The sequence below is a fragment of the Catharus ustulatus genome, chromosome 4 (genome assembly GCF_009819885.2).
Source record: "Catharus ustulatus isolate bCatUst1 chromosome 4, bCatUst1.pri.v2, whole genome shotgun sequence".
Lineage (NCBI taxonomy): Eukaryota > Metazoa > Chordata > Aves > Passeriformes > Turdidae > Catharus > Catharus ustulatus.
The window spans coordinates 65,747,527-65,765,671 of record NC_046224.1 but is presented as its reverse complement, the minus strand read 5'-3'; positions in this window follow the sequence as shown (position 1 = coordinate 65,765,671).

The window sequence follows — 18,145 nt, the reverse complement described above, 5'->3', positions numbered from 1 at the left end:
ATTTTTGTTGGTACCAGTTGTAGGATGACTAGTTAAGTAGCAGGGAAGGGGAATGCTAGGAGTACATAAGACCATTGAAATAAAGGAAAGAAAAGGAAAATCATTGTGCGTGTAACTTGAAGAATAAAGCCAAGAGTATGAATGGTGCATTTTATATTGATGATTTTATATTTATATTCACTTCACTCTTCCCATGCACTTTTTTCCACACTTCTGGTTGATTGAGCTGAGCTGGCAAAATTTTGTAAGTAGTGAGCGAGGCCTTCTCAGTCCCCAGCCATCGATACACTTCCCTGTCATTGCAGCCCCAAATTAAAATTTTGCAGTAGGGATAAGTCCATAATAGAGCCACAATGGGTTTTAACAGAACAGACCCTGATCACATCAACCTGCCAGGCTGATTAGAGTTTAATTGCAATCACCATGTGCAGCCAGAGCTTTGATTCTTGACTTGCACCTTTTGTCGAATGCAGTCACTGAAATGATAGGGTGTTGGGGTGTAAGATTCTTCCTTTTGTTTCTTTCTCTCAGGGAATTTTGTCCCATTTTGTGGCTAAGGGACAATAACCACCAGGTACTTAGGAGAGACAAAAAATGTTGCCAAGCTCGGGGAGGAGGGCATCTGGCTGAGCTTCTCTTTTCTGAGGGTTTCTCTTGGAGGGGCAGAGATACCACGAGAACTGGGCAGGAAAAAGAAGGGGCTGGGGTAGCTACTGGCTCTGTCTCTTGGCTTCTGAGGAGGGCGGTCAGAGCTGCAGCTTGGGGAAGGAATTTGCTGCCACTGCTGAAGCCCATCTCGGTACTGCTTCTTCTGCCATGGGGCAAGCCTCTGCTTGTGGGAGCAGCCACTGACCTTATTATAACCATCTACTGGGGTGCCTCAGGAAAAAACCCCACGATCTCAAGCCCTCTCCCGTTCCCAGGGAACCGTTCCCTGCCCTGCTCCAAGCTGGGCTGCTGCTGCTTGCCCCCCACCATTTCTTTTCTGCTACTGCTCTGGTTTTTTGCTACACTGCAGCTCTGCACCCTCTGCCCTGCTCAGAGCTGGGATGCTCCCGCGGTTCCAGCTACAGCTGTGGAATTTCTGCTGCCTCTTGCTTTCTGCCCTGGGCGAGCCCACCCTGCCGTTCTGGCCCCTGCTCCGAGGTTCCTGCTCGGGTTCCAGCCCGTTTTCACCATTCTGCCCGCTCGCCATTATCGTGTGGTGCCTGAGCCTGCGCCACAGCGCCCCCTGCAGGTGTGGGGGACTCATTGCACCTGCCCTGTCCGGCTGGGAGCCAGCAGCGCCCCTGCTGGCTGTGAGCGGAACTGCACCAAGGAGAAAGTGAGAGACTGGGACTGGGATTCGGTTCTGTTTGTTTGCCTTGTTACACACACATACTAGGGAAGAACTGTTACTCCTTTTCCTGTATCTTTGCCTGAAAGCCCCCTAATTTTAAAGATACAATAATTCTGTGGGAAGGGAGAATTCTCCATTCCAAAGGAAGTTCCCGCCTCCCTTGGCAGACACCTATACTTCAAACCGAGACATAGGGATTATTTTCTGGCTACTCATGACTGAATTGAAAGACATCTACAGTAACAGCTGGAATTAGAGTCTGTGTGACTGATTTCTCAGGCTGTAGCTGGCTGAGCAGTAGATGATGAGTGGGGCATCACTGCAATACTGATTTACAGCAGTTCTTGTTGTCTATACTGAGGAGGAATAGATACTGCCTTCACTAAGCAAGTTCATGTTGTATGAGAAATCAATTTCACCCACACAAATAAGTCAATTCCATAGTGCAGTCACTTAGAAAGGGAGGACAGTTGTATTATTTGTAATGCACTTGTGAGGAGTGATCCTGTGGTTTGCTCTTTATTTTTGCATGCATTGTATGTTCAATAACACCTGGACAACTATCATCTCAACCAGGAGTAACATTTTGGTTTTGAACAAAGTCCTAAACAGCATCACTAACCACACTGCATCTTTTCCTCCTCTGCCTCACACATAGAATTTATGCAGAAATTTTACTGCCCTGTGACTCAGAGCAGTTTGAGGTGGCTTTGGATTTTGTGGCAGCTTTAGGGTCCCAAAACCTCTGGAGTCAGGTTTATTTCCATTCTGGCCAGATCTCTAAAGCTACAGCCTGAAGGTAATTTTGGGTCATTAACAGGGATTCTTCTGAGAGCCTTGCAGTTGCTGCTATGCCTGGCATGAAATGGAGGGGTAGGCCATCAGAATGTGCCTGAGAAAACTGTCGTGCAATTCTGAAATTCTGCTTCTGGGAAATGCTTGGTTTAAGGGATGGCATCAATACTTGATGACAGATGAATTCTTCATTTGCTTTATCTGCCAAAGAATGCACTGATTGCTCAGCTGGAAAAAGGAATATTTAATTACAGTCTCCTGGAACTTCTGTGCCAACAGCATCATGGGTTGGGTTATTTTAGGCATTCTCTTTTTCTCCTGAACCTATGCATAGTTTAGGATATACTGAATATTAGATAAAAACAAGATAAATGTATTTCACAAAGTAAAAAAAAAAAAAGATAATTTATAATTCATGCTTACATTTATGAAATACCTGAGCTTTAATCATCAAAGTAAAGTAAAAAAGGCAGTGGAATTTTATTCTGAAATGACCCCCCTAAATCCTAAAGAATAGCACTATGATGTCTGTTTACTATCCTGGCAGATCAAATTATCACTGATTATAGGCAAAATGTAGGATTTTTTTTTTTAATCTGCTAGCATAGAAATGTCAAAGCAGGTTCTCAAAGCAAAATGCTTGTTTCATACCTGTAAGTGCTTCATTTTTTGAGACCTAGTTAGCTATTATTGTACTGTCTGTAATATCTGTCTGAAGTCAGGAGGTGTTCTGCCAATTGATGGGGCCATTTAAAGGACACAGACACCAATGGAAAGAATGGTCTTATTTTACTATGAATATTAAGGCAACACAAAAGTAAGATGATACATGCAATAAAACTACACACTTGGCTTTAGCAACAAGCAAAAATAAGCAAGGTAATGCACCTAATCATTAGTGTTAGAGAGAGAGGGTAGTGATTGAGAAAGATGATACATGACCAATTACCAAAATACTTTACCATCATCCAGAACCTGCAGTTAGTGGGGAACCCCGTTTCACAGTGAGGATCTGGAGAACCCTTCCCAGCAATTGGGAAAATCCTACACAGTGTGTAAACCATAGGTGAGATCTCCAAATTAACTCTGAAAGTGGGTCCAGGTTTTATAGGCCCCAATCAGCAAGTCAAAGTGGCTTGATTATAATTTAGCACAGAAACTCCTGGATCTGATGGCACATTTCCTGGCCAGCAGGGGCCAGGGCTTGGCCAGAGCCCAGACCTCAGGTGGGAGGGTTTCCCCTAAAATATCCTACAACCAAGTCTCTGTTCATGTTAGCATTCTTAAAATGCTACCTTTTCTGCAGATAATTACACAAGGTCATGTGAAAGTTTCTAAAGTTGGGTTTGGTGTTAAATAGCATAAGCATCTCAATTATCTGTTTTTAGCTAAATAATACTGATGGTGTCATTCACATATTGCCCAGGGTCTATCTTGTAAGTCAGCTGTGGCTAAGACACCTGCTACTCAGGCCTAAGCACATAATTGGAATTTCTCATACAATTAGAGCAGTTTTTCATATCCTCATGCAGTGTCCAGCTGTTGTTGCTCTGACATGACTGTTTGTACTTTGTGTTTTTGTACTACATCCCTCGTGTCGGTTTTGTTCATGTGCTATCTCCCACAGGATGCTGGCAGGTTGGTTTCCCTATCCTTGGCCCAAGTGCTCAGGACACCAGTTCAAGGCTCTGCAGCCTCGAAGCTGAGAGTAATTTCTCCAGTTCTGCAGCTCTCTGCTGAGCTGCTTGTGTTTGTGCTCCTGAACACGTTGCAGGCAAAATGCACTGACTTTGCCCAACGCTCTGACTTTGCCCCATGCTCTGACATTAGCTAACGCCACTAAGTTTGCCTAAAATAAGTGGTAACAGAATGAAACTCATACCTGTGGAACAGACAAAAGAGAGAGTATAAGGGGATTATTTAGTTCTCTTAAGCATAGCAAAGATTAACTTTAAAACACCTATTTTTAAACACGTGCAGTCGCATCCTTGCAAAGTGAGTATGAAATGTCACCAAACAAAAGTAAGAATGGTTTATACCGAGGATGGACTAAGCCAAAAAGAACATACATGTATTTTTAGTTACATTTAGCAGTGTGTTGGAGTTACTACTAATGACTGTGCAAAGTGCAAGGCATGAAGAACTGTACTCAAAATGTGGATGCATGTGAACACCACTATGTAACTGTGTGTACATGGTGTATGTATGTGTGTATATATATATATTCGTGTGTTTGTCTATACCCACAGATACATATATGATTTTCCTAATAGTGTTCTATATTTATTGACCAGTTATTTGGAAAAATAATCTTTAAATTATAAAGATGTTTATGTTGTGGTTAGAAGTCACATCATTCTGTGCTTCATCTGTTTATCCACTCTAGGGTTGTTAACTGTGTTAATAGTCACCTCAGAGAGGCACCTCAAGACCAGCCCAGGGCAGACAGTGATATTGTACCCATCATTTGAAGCCCTAAAGAAAGAGTTCCCAGTATTTCTAAGTGATATATTTAAGACTTTCTTGGACCTTCCCAGACATCTGCTCTCCAAAGCTGATCGCAGTAGATCATGCAGCATATTTCAGACCTTTTTGTGTCACCTCCTTAATGGTGGGACACAGAACTGCTTGTACTGTCTGTGCCCATGGAAGCTCTCTTGCCATCTTTAGAGATAAGTATAGGTTTTAATGTTGGTGCCAATGAATTGCTCCCCATGAATTAAAAAAAAACAGAAAAGGGAAAAGTGCAAGAAGAAATATTTGAGTCAGCAATGAGGTAGAACAGCATTGATTATTGTGCTTGTGTGTCATTATGGGTTTATTAGTGCACTCACAAAACATTTTGTAGATTACCAATATTTACAGTTCTGATCTTTTGTTCATCTTTTGTTGCAGAGGTGACTTTTATGCAAGGCCTGACTTTTTTCAACCAGCTTGTATTGCCTGTCAAGAATTTTCATGTTGACTCTTGGAAACCTGCTGCAGAGTCTTCCCTGTTTACTAAACAGTCCTGTTTCCTTCTTCCTTTAGCAGGTAAGCACGTGTTTCTGCAATACTAATTCCAGCTGGAAAATGTTTCTGAATTCAGACACTTGGAGAGTTTGTTTTGTTGGACTTGGCAGGTTTAACATCTCTCCTCCAAAATTTCTGTGACAGGAAAATATCTGAATAATAGTGCAGTACTTTGAAGTCTTTAGCATCAGTGCATGTCAGTCTGCATCCATCTAGCTTTAATGCAACTCAGAAAATGCTATGCATGAACTTTCAGTTGGTAATCCATTTACAGCTGAATCAGGATTGTGAGCAAGCAATATAGAAAATTGCTTGAATTGTTGCTGTCTGAGAGAAGCCTCTACATAACTTTGTGTACTTGAGGAAAAAAGCCCTGAAGAGGAGAACCAGACTGGGTGATGGAAAAGCTGGGGTGTCACTCATCACAGTGCCCTCAAACTGAATGAGAGCATTCAGCTACTGTTCACCAAGATCACAGTCAGTATTGCAGAGAAAGATTTAATTGCCCTGGCTGGCTGTGCACTAAAGCACCAAGGGATTCTCAAATGACCCATATAGGATATATGTGTGGGTGTGGCAAGAAGGGACACTGAACAGCTGAGCTGTAGGAATGTCTTAGACAGCTGCAGCTTTTCTGCAGGGAGGCCTGGCCAAACCTTTAATATTCATTGTTAGAATTGGATTTGTGTTTGGGAGTCAAGGTTTTTAGGAAGAAAAACATTTTTAATGATTTCTTGAAATCACTTTTGTTAAATGCTAGTCATCAAAAGAAGAGTGTGTACAGTGGTGTGCAAGTGCATTTATGTGAAAGGAAAGTAAATGTGCTTACTCTTTGTTCTGTTTTCCTTTTAACATTATCATCTCATGTAGGATCTTTTGTTTTTTTCAAAACAACTTAGAAATTTTCCCAGAAAACAAGTGTCAATTTCCTCCTGCGAAGGAATTTTCTTTCTGAATGTATAGAGATTTATTTACTTTATCACTAAACTGCAGAATCTAACCTTTCCATGGCTTTGGTTTTTTTCCTTTGCTTTTTAAGGAATGAGGTCTTTTCTAAAGTGTTGACTCTTGAAAACTTCCATTTCGACTTACTTGTTAGTAATGCATACTTTCTTCCCAATCTGTGTGGTGTGGGAATGGTAGGAAATCCTGTTCTGTGCTACTTTATTGCAGTGGTAGCTACATTTTCCTACAGTGTTGCTTATCTCACCCCAGGCTGTTGGAGTAAACGGTCCCCTGTAGCCAGAACTGTGCATGGCTCTAATCACAGTCACAGTGTTGAGTTGGAAGGGACCTTGAGGATCACCTTGTTCCAATCCCCCTGCCATGGGTAGGAACACCTTCCACTAGAGCAGGTTGCTCCAAACTATGTCCAACCTAGCCTTAAACACTTCCAGGGATGTATTCAAGGCTGAAACCTGCAGCAGAATTTATCTTGTCTTTTAAACTGTGCAGAGACGTTTCAGATGGAGAGAAAAATGAGATCACGTGTTTTTCCTCATGCTGCACTTTTCGTCCCTTAATGTTTCAAGAATGCTGTTCAGGCAATGCCACTCTGGATTCCCTTCCAGAGGGAATTCCCTTCCCTAACATGAGTTAAGGATGTCAGTAGCAGAGGGGATATTGTACAATGGGAACTTGATAGTCCCAAGTCATGAGGAGTATGGGTATTGCTTTTCTCTTCTTAAGTGATTCTTCTGGAAAAGGTGAGGGAACAATTACTCAGGCAGGAAATCCCTGCTACCTTTGCTTGCATTATTTCAAGTGCACCCAGAAAGTTTCTGCTCCTGAACTTTACAACTCTCTATAAAACAAATGCCCACATCTGCTCTTAGCTAAATAATTGGTCTACCAACTAATCTGCTACCAAACATGAGTTCTGTCAGCCACAACTCCCAACTACAGCTCCCAGGAAGATTCAGCCACAGCCAGCAGAACTAGAAGCTGCTTTCATGGTTCACTGAAATATTTTAAATGTTCACTGTGTACTATTTGTCTTTGATTTATTCATTGTTAAACTTTTTATTCTAAATAACTCAGAGTAAACAGACACATGTGTAAACCCTCTGTTCTTAGTGTAGCATTTACAAACTTTCCTATTATAAACTGTTTATAGATTGCTATGTAATCTGTAACTTTACTGTGCTGGACAGTCAGATCAGAGTTCCTACCATGTGAAAAGACATTATTAGACATTATATCTTGAGCAACTTGCCACCCTGACAGAGTGTTTGCTGACTGGAAATATCAATGTCTTATGAAAAATGGCTGCCTTCCCACTGCAAACCCAGTATTTTATAACCACTTGGGTTTTTTTCTTTGCAAAAATGCATTACTTGGCTGGCAATATAGTAAACTTTAAGCAATGCTTACAGTTTTATTGTATTAAAATTTTATATTTGAAAGTATTTTTATAGTTGAAAGTATTACTTGCTCTTCATTTGGTATGCCATAATTTAAAGATCTTACGAGTCTGGCCGTACTGTAACGGGGCCATAGAAAACAGGTATTGAAGGCTTCAGGCCACCATTACTTTACATCTGCAGGCCACAGCCTTGGTCAATGTTTGTACATAGGCAGTATATGTACAGTAATTTCACAATTTCAAGCCACACCTGATTATAAGCTGCACTTCCGGATGTCAGCAACTTTTCATTCTTTGTCGATATATAAGCTGCACCCGCGTATAAGCTGCACTTTCGTTCGCAGGGAGGACCCATGTGCAACAAAGTAACAATTTAGTAACAGAATTGCGTGATTGCCAGGTTTACTGGCTCGGCTCGGGACCAGGTGGCCCAGCTCGATGCTGCCGCTCGGCGGGGCCACTCGGGGCCAGCTGCCGCTGCTTAGTGGGGTGGCCGCTGCCGCGGTGCTAGCGGGGCCGGCCAGCCGGCCACCGCTGCCACTGCTACTGGGCTCGCTCGCCCCTGCCCACCACCTGTACCACTGCTGCCAGGCTCGCTTGCACCAGCCTGGCGATGTCCCGCGGTGCCAGTAGGAGGCAGGGACGGAACCCGCTTTCACCTGTGGTTCTGGCGGAAGGGAGGAAACCCACATTCCCCTGCGATGCTGGCGGGAGGGAGCCCAGCCCGCTTTTCCCTGCCACACAACATAGTAGCTAATTTGCAACAATTGTGCGACTGTGGGTTTTACTGGCAGATGCTCAATTTGCGAGCTCGACTGGACCCACGACTCGCACTACCAGGTTGGGAAATTTCCGAACTTTGTTCATATATTGGCCGCTCCGGAGTATAGGCCGCACTTCCAGGTTGGGACCAAAATTTTAGTCAAAAGGGTGTGGCTTATAATCGTGAAATTACTGTACATAGGTTTGTATGTTACTTTCTGGATGTGTCCTGTGTTATTTCATTGAAATGTCACGGGTTTCAAATGCAGCACTTGCAGAAGCCTTGGCATGTCAGGACTAGTCAGAAATGGCAAAGTGACACATTTGCTGTGCTCATGAGGAGACAGTAGGAGAGTGTTGAGATAATAAAGGAGGTTAGAAAGGTTTACTGTGTCACAGCAGAGGAACTCTCACTTTTGTAGTAATTATGGGAAATTCCTGGCAAAATTGTAACTATTCATTTGCTCCCTTTTTTACTCTCCTCCTACAAGGAGGAGAACCTGGCAGTATTTTCATTTATTGTTCAATTATTGTTCACCTGCTGGAGGGTGTAACTCTGAGCTGAAGCCTCCCTTAAAATTTCATTTGATTCCCTAGCCAGAAGATGTTCTTAGCCAGTCTTTCTGTTGAGGCTGTCTCATGAAAGCCTTTGCCCTTTTTCTCTCAATCTCTCAATGCCTTTGGTCAGCAGCAGATTCTCCTAGAAATACTAATTTAATATCTCCCACCTTGAAATAGCAGCTGAGCTTGTACCAGTAATAGTTCTCGCAGATTTCTTCATCCAGGGTCAGAGCATGTACTTGAGGAAATTAAACATTCGTTAATTGGATGCCAGATTATTTACACTTGTATTATTATCAATCAGGCAAAAAAAAGCTGGAGATGACATTCATGTAATCTGATTTTAGGTATTTACACTTGGAATACCATACCATATCTGAACAACTCATATTATAATCTCTTTATAGCCAGTGGAGAGAACAGGCACATACGCACCATGACTTTCCTGCCCAGGCTGAAATATCCTTTAAAGGATGCAATGCATTGCACCCTGAATGTGTCCAGTTTTCTCCAGCAGTTACAGAATGAGATGTAAATTTTTCTGCACATTTCTAGTAGCTAGAGCTGAATGAGCTTTAAAAAATGGAAGATCAAACTGGAATGACAGAACTTTATCTTAAGAGTGTCTTAACTGCACCTTCCAGTTCTGACCTCCCAGGCCACTATACTGCTGTTGCTATGGTCTTCTCTCTTTTCATAGCTCTTATGGAGAATTTAAACAAAAGGAAGAAAGTAATTCAAATGCTCTTTCCAGTTTCAATCCTTTTAATTATTTGCAATCTCACAAGTACAGGCAGTAGTAAAGTACAGATACAAGCATGAATATCTGTAGATCTACCAGTTAATACTATGTGAAATAATTCTACTGTGTAACAGCTTACTTTTATTACACTGAATTTTGTGGTAAGTAAAGGAAGGTAAAAGTAGTACCTTTCATTCCTGTTCCATTTTCTTCATGTCATGTCACTGAGGTCTGAATAATCCTCCAGAAGTTAAATGATGAGGATTTCTGAAATAGGACTTAAAAAAAAAATCATGATATGGGTTTGAAAATTGATTGGGTTTTTTATGATGTCTTTAGAACTTGTGTTCTTCATTTGAGCTGAAGTGCAAGTGAGTCCAGATTATATTTTCATTAAACCTCTCAACTAAGTCATAAAGTATCTAATAGTTTTGGATGCCTTTGGTTTTGACTACAAAAGTTTAGTCCCTCTCCTAGGGAAGGACAGTTATATACTATTAATAATTCAGCCTTTAAAATTAAGGTTTCTATACTGTTTATTGGTTTGTTGTTTTGGGGTTTTTTTAATACTATTGAGTACCAGCAATAAGTTGGAATGCTTTTCATCTTTTTAAAAAGAATGCTTGAAAACATTTGAACCAAGATTTTGTTTTGTTGAAAGCATTAGATAAGTAACAATATACTACAGTAAAAAACAGTGAAATTTTCTATTTTATTCCAGCAGAATAAGTTGTGTTTACTTTTCAACTGACATGCTAAATTCTTGTACAAAACAAATCAAGGAAATCCAAATTCAGTCAATTAATCAAAAGCCTGGATTCAAATTATCTTTATGCCAGTTGTAATCAAAAGTTCAGTTCTGGATACTCTTGCTCAGGGAGTTCAGATCCAGATCCAAAACTTTCTCTTGGAACTAATCTCTGTAACAGATGACTAATAAAACCAACATAATGACATGCACATATATTCATGCACATATCTCCTTTTGAACATGTGGAGGATTAGATGAGGGCCAGGATCATTTTAGCCTTATTTTATGAAAAAGTGATTTGAGTCCTTTCCCTGTCCTCCTCCCTAACTCCTCCAGTGTGCTCAAAGGTTTGTGCTGCATAGACAAACACTGCAGAAAGCAAGACTGTTTTATTTATTTTTAGCAAGAAGATGAAAGTTTTGGTTTAATTTCTTCCCCATGTTCATCAGTCAAATTAAACAGATGACCTAAAAATTGATGCAAACAAATGGCATCCAAAGTCCCCTTGTCCATTTTGTCCATTTGTCCATTTTGCATGCAGCTATGATTCCAGTCCCACAGAAGATATTTTTGCATTTTATTTTATTTTCTTTCCATATGTTGGTGATTCACTCCTTAGAAGGGATTCACCCCTTTTAGGAGAGAGAGAGAGAGAATTAACTGGTTTCATGACCTTTTATTTCTGCAACTAGAAATGCATGAACTTGCTTGGAAAAAATATGAACCAACACAGGATAAAATTAATTCAAATTCTGACCATTCTGAGACTGAGGGGGAAGAAAAAGAAACATCACTTCCCCCTTTTCTATCTCTTGACTGATGACCCCTATGATTTGAAAGCACCAAAATATCACAGCAGGGCCTAAAGCTTTAAAGATGCAGGAAAACTACAAGACTCACAGTGGTGCCACTGCTGTTCAGGTAAGTATGAGTGTGGGTGGAGAAACCTTGTGTTCCATGGGTGGAGGACTGAGCAAAAGTGCAAGGCAGGAAGGTTCTGTTTGTTTGCCAGGGTCACAGATTGTCCTGTGGGCAGCATCTCACACCAAGGAGGGGTGCAGATTTTTGGCCCCTCTAAAGAGGGGATGGCACTGGGTGCTCCCTCAGGCTGCCTGGGGGAGGAAAGTAGCAGGGATTCCTGTTGTGTTTGCCCTGCCATCACTGCCCCTTCCATGCCTGCTGGAAAACTCAAAGAGGAGCATCTTTTATTAAAAAACCCACATGTGACAAATAGCCATTGATTTGTAAACCTTTGTGGGAGTTAAGCTGTTTTGCCCTGTGAGGAGCTCATCAGAGTTAAAATGTAGTTAGAAACAATATCCTAGGAAGCATGTGTTCACAGACAGGCACATGTTTTATTGGGGTTTTTTGTGTTTTACATGGCTGTTTTCAGGGCTCCCTCCCTACTCGCCTGAAGTGACACAGCCCCAGCTCACACTTTTGATGACATTCCTTATTGCAGCCTAAGACAGCTGACTTTAGAGAAGGAGGAGTACAATTAAGTATCTAGTTGTTGCTACCTTGTGGGGAAAAAATGTTTCCTATAAGGAAATGTAATGGAATGTGCTTTACCTCCTTGATGATGAGACATTCCTCCTAGGTGATAACTCAGATGTTGATACCGTATTGTGTCTGATTGAAGACTGAGACTGACTAGTGAGCTGCAGTGACAGTGAAGACTGTCCAAACCTTGCTGTGGAGTCTAAAAAATCCCATCACTCTGCTCTTTGAGATAAATTATTTCCCAGAACATCCTGAGAAAACACTCAGAATGTGATGCATACGTGAGAGGTCATAGTACTGGACCTGCTGACCTGGTGAAATGAAGATTTAAAGGTACAAGTGTAAAATAATTTGTGCAATTAAGGCTTTTTATACTCTGGCTGTTTGTACTGCCCAGTATCTGAGTCTGCAGGGACTGCCTCAGCATGAGAAAGTGTGAAGGATGTGTGTATGAAGGATGGCAAAAAGTCCCCATTTTTTCATCCTGTGAAAGTTCCATCAGGCTGAGTGCTGCAGAGTCCAAGTGCACAGACAGATGTTGCAATTTTGGATTGTCTTTTAAGTCTCTCTGGCAATTTTTCCATTCAGAAAGATATTCTTATGAGGCAAAGGGAGAATGGTGAATTTTCTGAAATAATCAATTTGTATTGAATACCAGGCTTTTGTTGATTCTTGCAGGACTACAGGATTTGTTTCAGAGAGCTATAGTACAGCGCAAATAACAGCAGTGTGATACCACCAGAGTCAAAGATCCCCCAAGTTTGCAGAGCTGGCTCTTGCATTGCTTGGATCTGAAGTAACCTCCCTGACATAGGCACAGGAGGGGACAGTAATCTCAAGGCACAGTTCATGCTTCTAGCCATGCTCAGAGAGAGCATTATGCAAGTGATATCATGGCTTTGAGAGAAAGACAGGATATTACTTGTAAGTAACGGCTGCCCGCCAGTGCAGTTCATTAGAAACTCGGTGAGTTGCTGAAGTGGGTTGGTTCTTTATCTTGGTGACCTTCCAAGGCAATCAGAGCCTTCTTGGAAGACCTTGGATCAGAAATGTTTGGATATAAGAAAAATAGCACTGTGCAGCACACGCTTCTCCTCTCTCAGGGTTCACAGATTTGGAGGGCACAGTGCCATATATAACTGTAGAAGACAGCACTGAGATACTGTAGCTGCTGCATCAAGGTCGTGGTGTTCTGGGAGCCAATTAAAATTATGCAAGATGGCAATTTAGGAAAGAATTGACATAGAGCTCTGCAAGGCCAACAATCATGTGTATTATGAGCTCAATTACAGTAATGTCACGATTATAAGCAGCACCATTTTGACTAAAGTTTTGGTTCGTATCCGGTAGTGCGGCTTGTACTCCGGAGCGGCCAATATATGAATGATGTTCAGAAATTTTCCAACCCGGAAGTGCGAGCCCACAGCAGCCCCGAGCCGGAGCCTGCGCGGCCCCGGCGGTGGGGCGTCGCCTCTGATCCGAGCTCATGATATTTCTCTGTATTTTTTCGGTGTTTTCAGTCTTGTGCGGCTGCGCAGCTGCCTGGCTCCCCGCCCACGCGGCTGCCTGGCTCCCCGCCCACCTGGCTCCCCACCTGCCCCCACGGCTGCCCGGCTCCCCATCCACCCAGCTGTCCACCCAGCTCCCCACCCACCTGACTCTCCGCCCACCCAAGCAGCTACCCAGTTCCCTGCCCACCTGGCTCCCCAGCCACCCACGCAGCTGCCTGGCTCCTCAACTGCCCGTGCAGCTGCTCGGCTGAGTGGCTGTTTAAAGGCAATGCAGATCCGTTGGAAAGGCTTGTAAAATGACCACACTATTGTTCGTATCTTTTTCCGCTTGTTGATAAAACTTACAGGGTACGCTGCCGCAGCTATTGTCTGTATCTTTTTTTGCTTGGAAATAATGTTTCCAAGGTCAGCACCTCCCAGTAAACCCCGCAATTCTGCGATTCTGTTACTAATTGGCAACTTTGTGAAAGTTCACTGCGAACGGAAGTGTGGCTTATAATCCAGTGCGGCTCATATATGGACAAAGACCTAAACGTTGCTGACACCCGGACGTGCGGCTTATAATCAGGTGCGGCTGGTAATCGTGAAATTACTGTACTTTCTAAGATTAATTTTCCACTGCTTCATGTTCTTGTAATAAGAGCACAAAGTATTTTAAATGTTTGATTTACTTATTGATCAGAACTCTTGAGACCTTACTTTCTAAATCAAAGTATAAAATTTGACTTCCATTTAAAGCAAAGTTGTGAGCTTGTCTTCGAGTATATACTTGTTACAATGGGCTGTTAATTCACTGAGTGGGCAACAGTAATACCTGAAACAGGTACATTTGGCACTCAGAAACCCACATCCTTTCCTGGGTGCATATAATCCAGAGCACTGGTCCTCACTTTCTCCAGCAGAGCCAATGCATTTTTTTTTTGGACCACTGCTCTGTCTTTAATTCCCAGAACCCTGACAGAGATAACTAGGAGCAATACTACAAGCTAGGAGTGTAGATTTATCATGGAAAACTTAATGTTTTGGATGGGGGTGTAAAAGGCATATTCCTGTCCTAATTTTCTCCTAGTGCCTTTATCCTGAAGAACAAGACAAAAAAATATTTAGCTGTCTACTCTATTTTAAGAACTACTTGTATGGCTATGCACTGTAAGACCAAAAACTGCTGACAAAGGGGGTGGGATTTCATGGATGCTTTCAGCAAGTATTGCTTAATTCACAACCTGTGTAAGATTATGCTGAAGACTGGGGTCTGTATCTGAGTTCAGGGCCCCATTTTGCTGGCTGAAAACCAGAGTAAATCCCCTAAGTAAAAAGGGTAAAGAAGAGCTCACAGTCCAAACAGGCAAACTGAAGTTTGATTCCCTGAGAGCCAGCTGAAGAGTGATTTGCAAATATTGTGTTAGTACCAACTATTTTCCTTTCCCTTTATATTTAAAAACCTTCCTGAGGAAGAATTAACTAGCCAAGAAAGACAAAAAACAAAGTACAAAAGCAAAGGGTGAAGGAGAAGCAGGAAGGGACCAAGGTGGGGAGGCTGAGAAGCTCAGTATACAAGTAATAAATATCATTCATCAGCAGACTGTTAAAAGAAACTACAATTAGATGGTTGCTGCAGTCTGGATGGTTTTTTGCTCAGATGCAGGCCTCTCTGCTGAGAAAATCTCTTGGGCACACTCATGCTGTTCTGCCTCACAATGAAAAGCTTCTGTAAGGGAAGGTCCAGGAAAAGAACCCTGATTGTCTGCAGGTTGCCATGCCATGGATGGCCATGTTTTGTGGAAGCCAGTGTATCTCTCGAAATGCAGCAGCCATGGGTTGCCTGAAGGTCGGGTCTGAAGCTTTGCAGGATGGACTATTAACTGTAGAAGTAGTGACGGGCAGAACATCCCTTTCTAGCCCTGGTCAAAGGGCTCTTCTTGGATGTTACCTTGTGACTGCTTTGCAGGAAGATAATGAGCATTTCTTTGTCACAACCTAAAAGACAAATGCCATGTGTGAATCCCACATGGAGGTGAAGGGGCAGAAAGCCCAGCTGTCCAAAGGGAGGCAGCTGTGGTCATGCAGGCATGGTTGGTTGTGGGATGCAGAAGTACAGGAGATGTTCCAAAGGTTGGGAAGATGTATAAGTAATGCCAAGTCCTCTCTTGCAAATCAGTGCTTGGCTGTGGTGAGGGTAGAAATAAGATAAAGAACCAGCAAAACCAAGGGTTTAGCAAGGACTAATCTCAATTAAAAAAAAAAAAAGGCATCCTTAAGAATACCTTTATCTCCAGAGGTTGCAAAGAGTCAGTGGGATAGAGGAGGAAAGGTGTAAATAGACCCTGTTTAGCTTCATGCTTTCTTTATTATTGTTATTCTTTGTTTTCTGATGATAAAGGAACTTTCTGTAAATACTGTGGCAAAGGAATTGATGAGTCATAAGGTTTACAACTTCATTTCCTCCTGGCTCTTTTTATTTTTTCCTGATGGTTGCATCTCCTTCCTCTCTGTCTCGCCTCTTGTCTGCTGGCGTGGCAGGATGTGCTGTGCCTTTAAGAAGGCTGTGCTGCTCTCTAAGAAGACTAATTCCTGAGCTTTGGCATGTGTCAAGGCATGCCCTACGTTTTGTGGTGTAGTTTATGAAAAAGTAAAGTGCATTTTTCTAGGGAGATTTTTAACTCCTTTCTGCCACAGAGACATTTTACCATTCTCTTCTTTGTTTGCCAAGTGTACACCACTCAATGTCACTATAGGAAGTTCTGCTCTCTTCTCCAAGCGAGATAGGGAGATAAAGTGAAGTAGTGGGCTGCTTTTTTTTCTTTTGCAATTAGAATTTTTATTTATTGAGTTATTTTGCTTCATGGCAAAGCTCTGAATAGTAAATAAAGCTGAGATGGCACATTCTTACTGTTTATATCGTCCCACTGGTACCGATACCACTGCAGTGCTCACCTGTCATTGCAGTAGCTGAGTGGTGTTGTCTACGACATGTTGACCTATAGCAGTAACAGCTTTATTATGAATTTCATATATTGAGAATTTCTTAATGTTTTGCATTGTGAACATTACTTTTTGCTTCTTTTCCCCTCTTGTCATGGCCAAAAAAAAACTTGTAAGTAGACAGTACAATTAAACTGTGAAAATTTACATAACATTAGGTAAATATTTTTTTTTCTCCAGCAAACTTCATTTTTTTGAAACTGAGTGTATGCTTGGGGAGGACTGCCTGGATTTTTTTTCTAATATTTTCTAGGCACAACAATGCAGTATTTAAACCACAGGTCCCAGCAAGAACGTTGCAGACATAACTGACGTATCAGGAGGTAACCGTGGAGTAACCCTTGTGATTTTAAAAGCAGTGTTTGATATGAGTTCCTGGATCTGTATGTTAGCATGGTTTTCTGGTGAAAGCATAAATCCTCTTCAACTTCCAGCCTGTATTTATCTACCTATATATTGTTTTAGGCCTTGAGATAGAAGTTAAGTCCAGATAAGCAGAAATTGTGCTATGACTCTGGTGACTCTGGGACTTGCTGTGCAGTCACTCACAGGATGTGGGCCCCACAGATCAAAGAATTCTTTCTAGTAGAGGCAGGCCTGTTTTTACAAGGAGAGAGATTGGAGGGGAAGAGAAGGAGCTAGGGCTGACAGTGCCTTCCTCACTGAGGTGGCTGTGTGGTTCTGATTAAACTACTTAACCTTTCAGCTGCAGGTTTTGTGTGAGCTAAGTAGTGGTATTAGTACCATGTACGGCATGCTGGGTTTAAATGAATTAACCTACCAGCACTTTACAGTCTCAGCTCTGTGATTGTGCTGAGTACAGTTGTTTAAGAAGCTTGTAGTGCTCCTTATTGAGCCTTCTGGAGGTCTCCTCCTAACTCCCGTGGACTCACAGCATGGCATAAATGTGAAGTATTATTACTCTACAAGGGTAGACGTGGCCCTTGTTGAAAATTATTTATTTTATCATAAATCAACATTTGGTCAAGTGTAATTATAGAATTTTTCTGGAGATTGGAATGCTGGCTCACCTGTGGTTTTGGTGCATGCGTTGACTCTGAGTCTAGTACTGGTTACTGGGATTAATGAGGTGGCATATAAATAGGATGACTTCTACAGGTGTAGTATTTCACCATACAGATGGAATCAAAGAATTAAAAAATCCAAGGATTTAATCCAGTATAATAACATTTTGCAAAACTTATCAAATTCAAGAAAGTGAGAAGCAGAAAAGCAACTGAGCTAGGTGGAAAATGAAATTAGAGGGAATTACATTGCCGCTTATCTAACTAGTTGTTTCACTGAACAAGGCAGACAAAGATTTTATCTGAGCCCTTAGCAGAAGCTTGGGCTGAGTTGTGTTCTGCTGCTCTCCCCAACCATATTGTCCACAGAAATGGAATGCCCTTCATCCTATTTGGATAACGCAGTGTTCTGCTGGAGCTTTGTTTGCTCTCTCATCTGTGTGCTGCAGAAGACATTTCATCCCTTAAAACATTGAGATAGATATAGATACACATATACATGGTTGTAGTTGTTTTCCTTTTGCTGCCATATACACACTGGCAGCAAACTTGTTGTTTGTTTGAAGGATTTAAACATCTGGAAGAGACTGGGGATAGTAATGTCTTTGACCATAGGTTAAATGTGGGGCTGCAGGTCCCTTCCAAAGGGAAATGCTATATGCCATCTATTGTGATGTTTCTTCGTATATTTGAGAATTTTGGTGTGGGAAGAGCAATTAATACAATGCTAATTCAAGCAACTTGGTAAAACCACTATGGCTAAAACTGGCACACAGATTTATTTCTCTAAGTAGCAA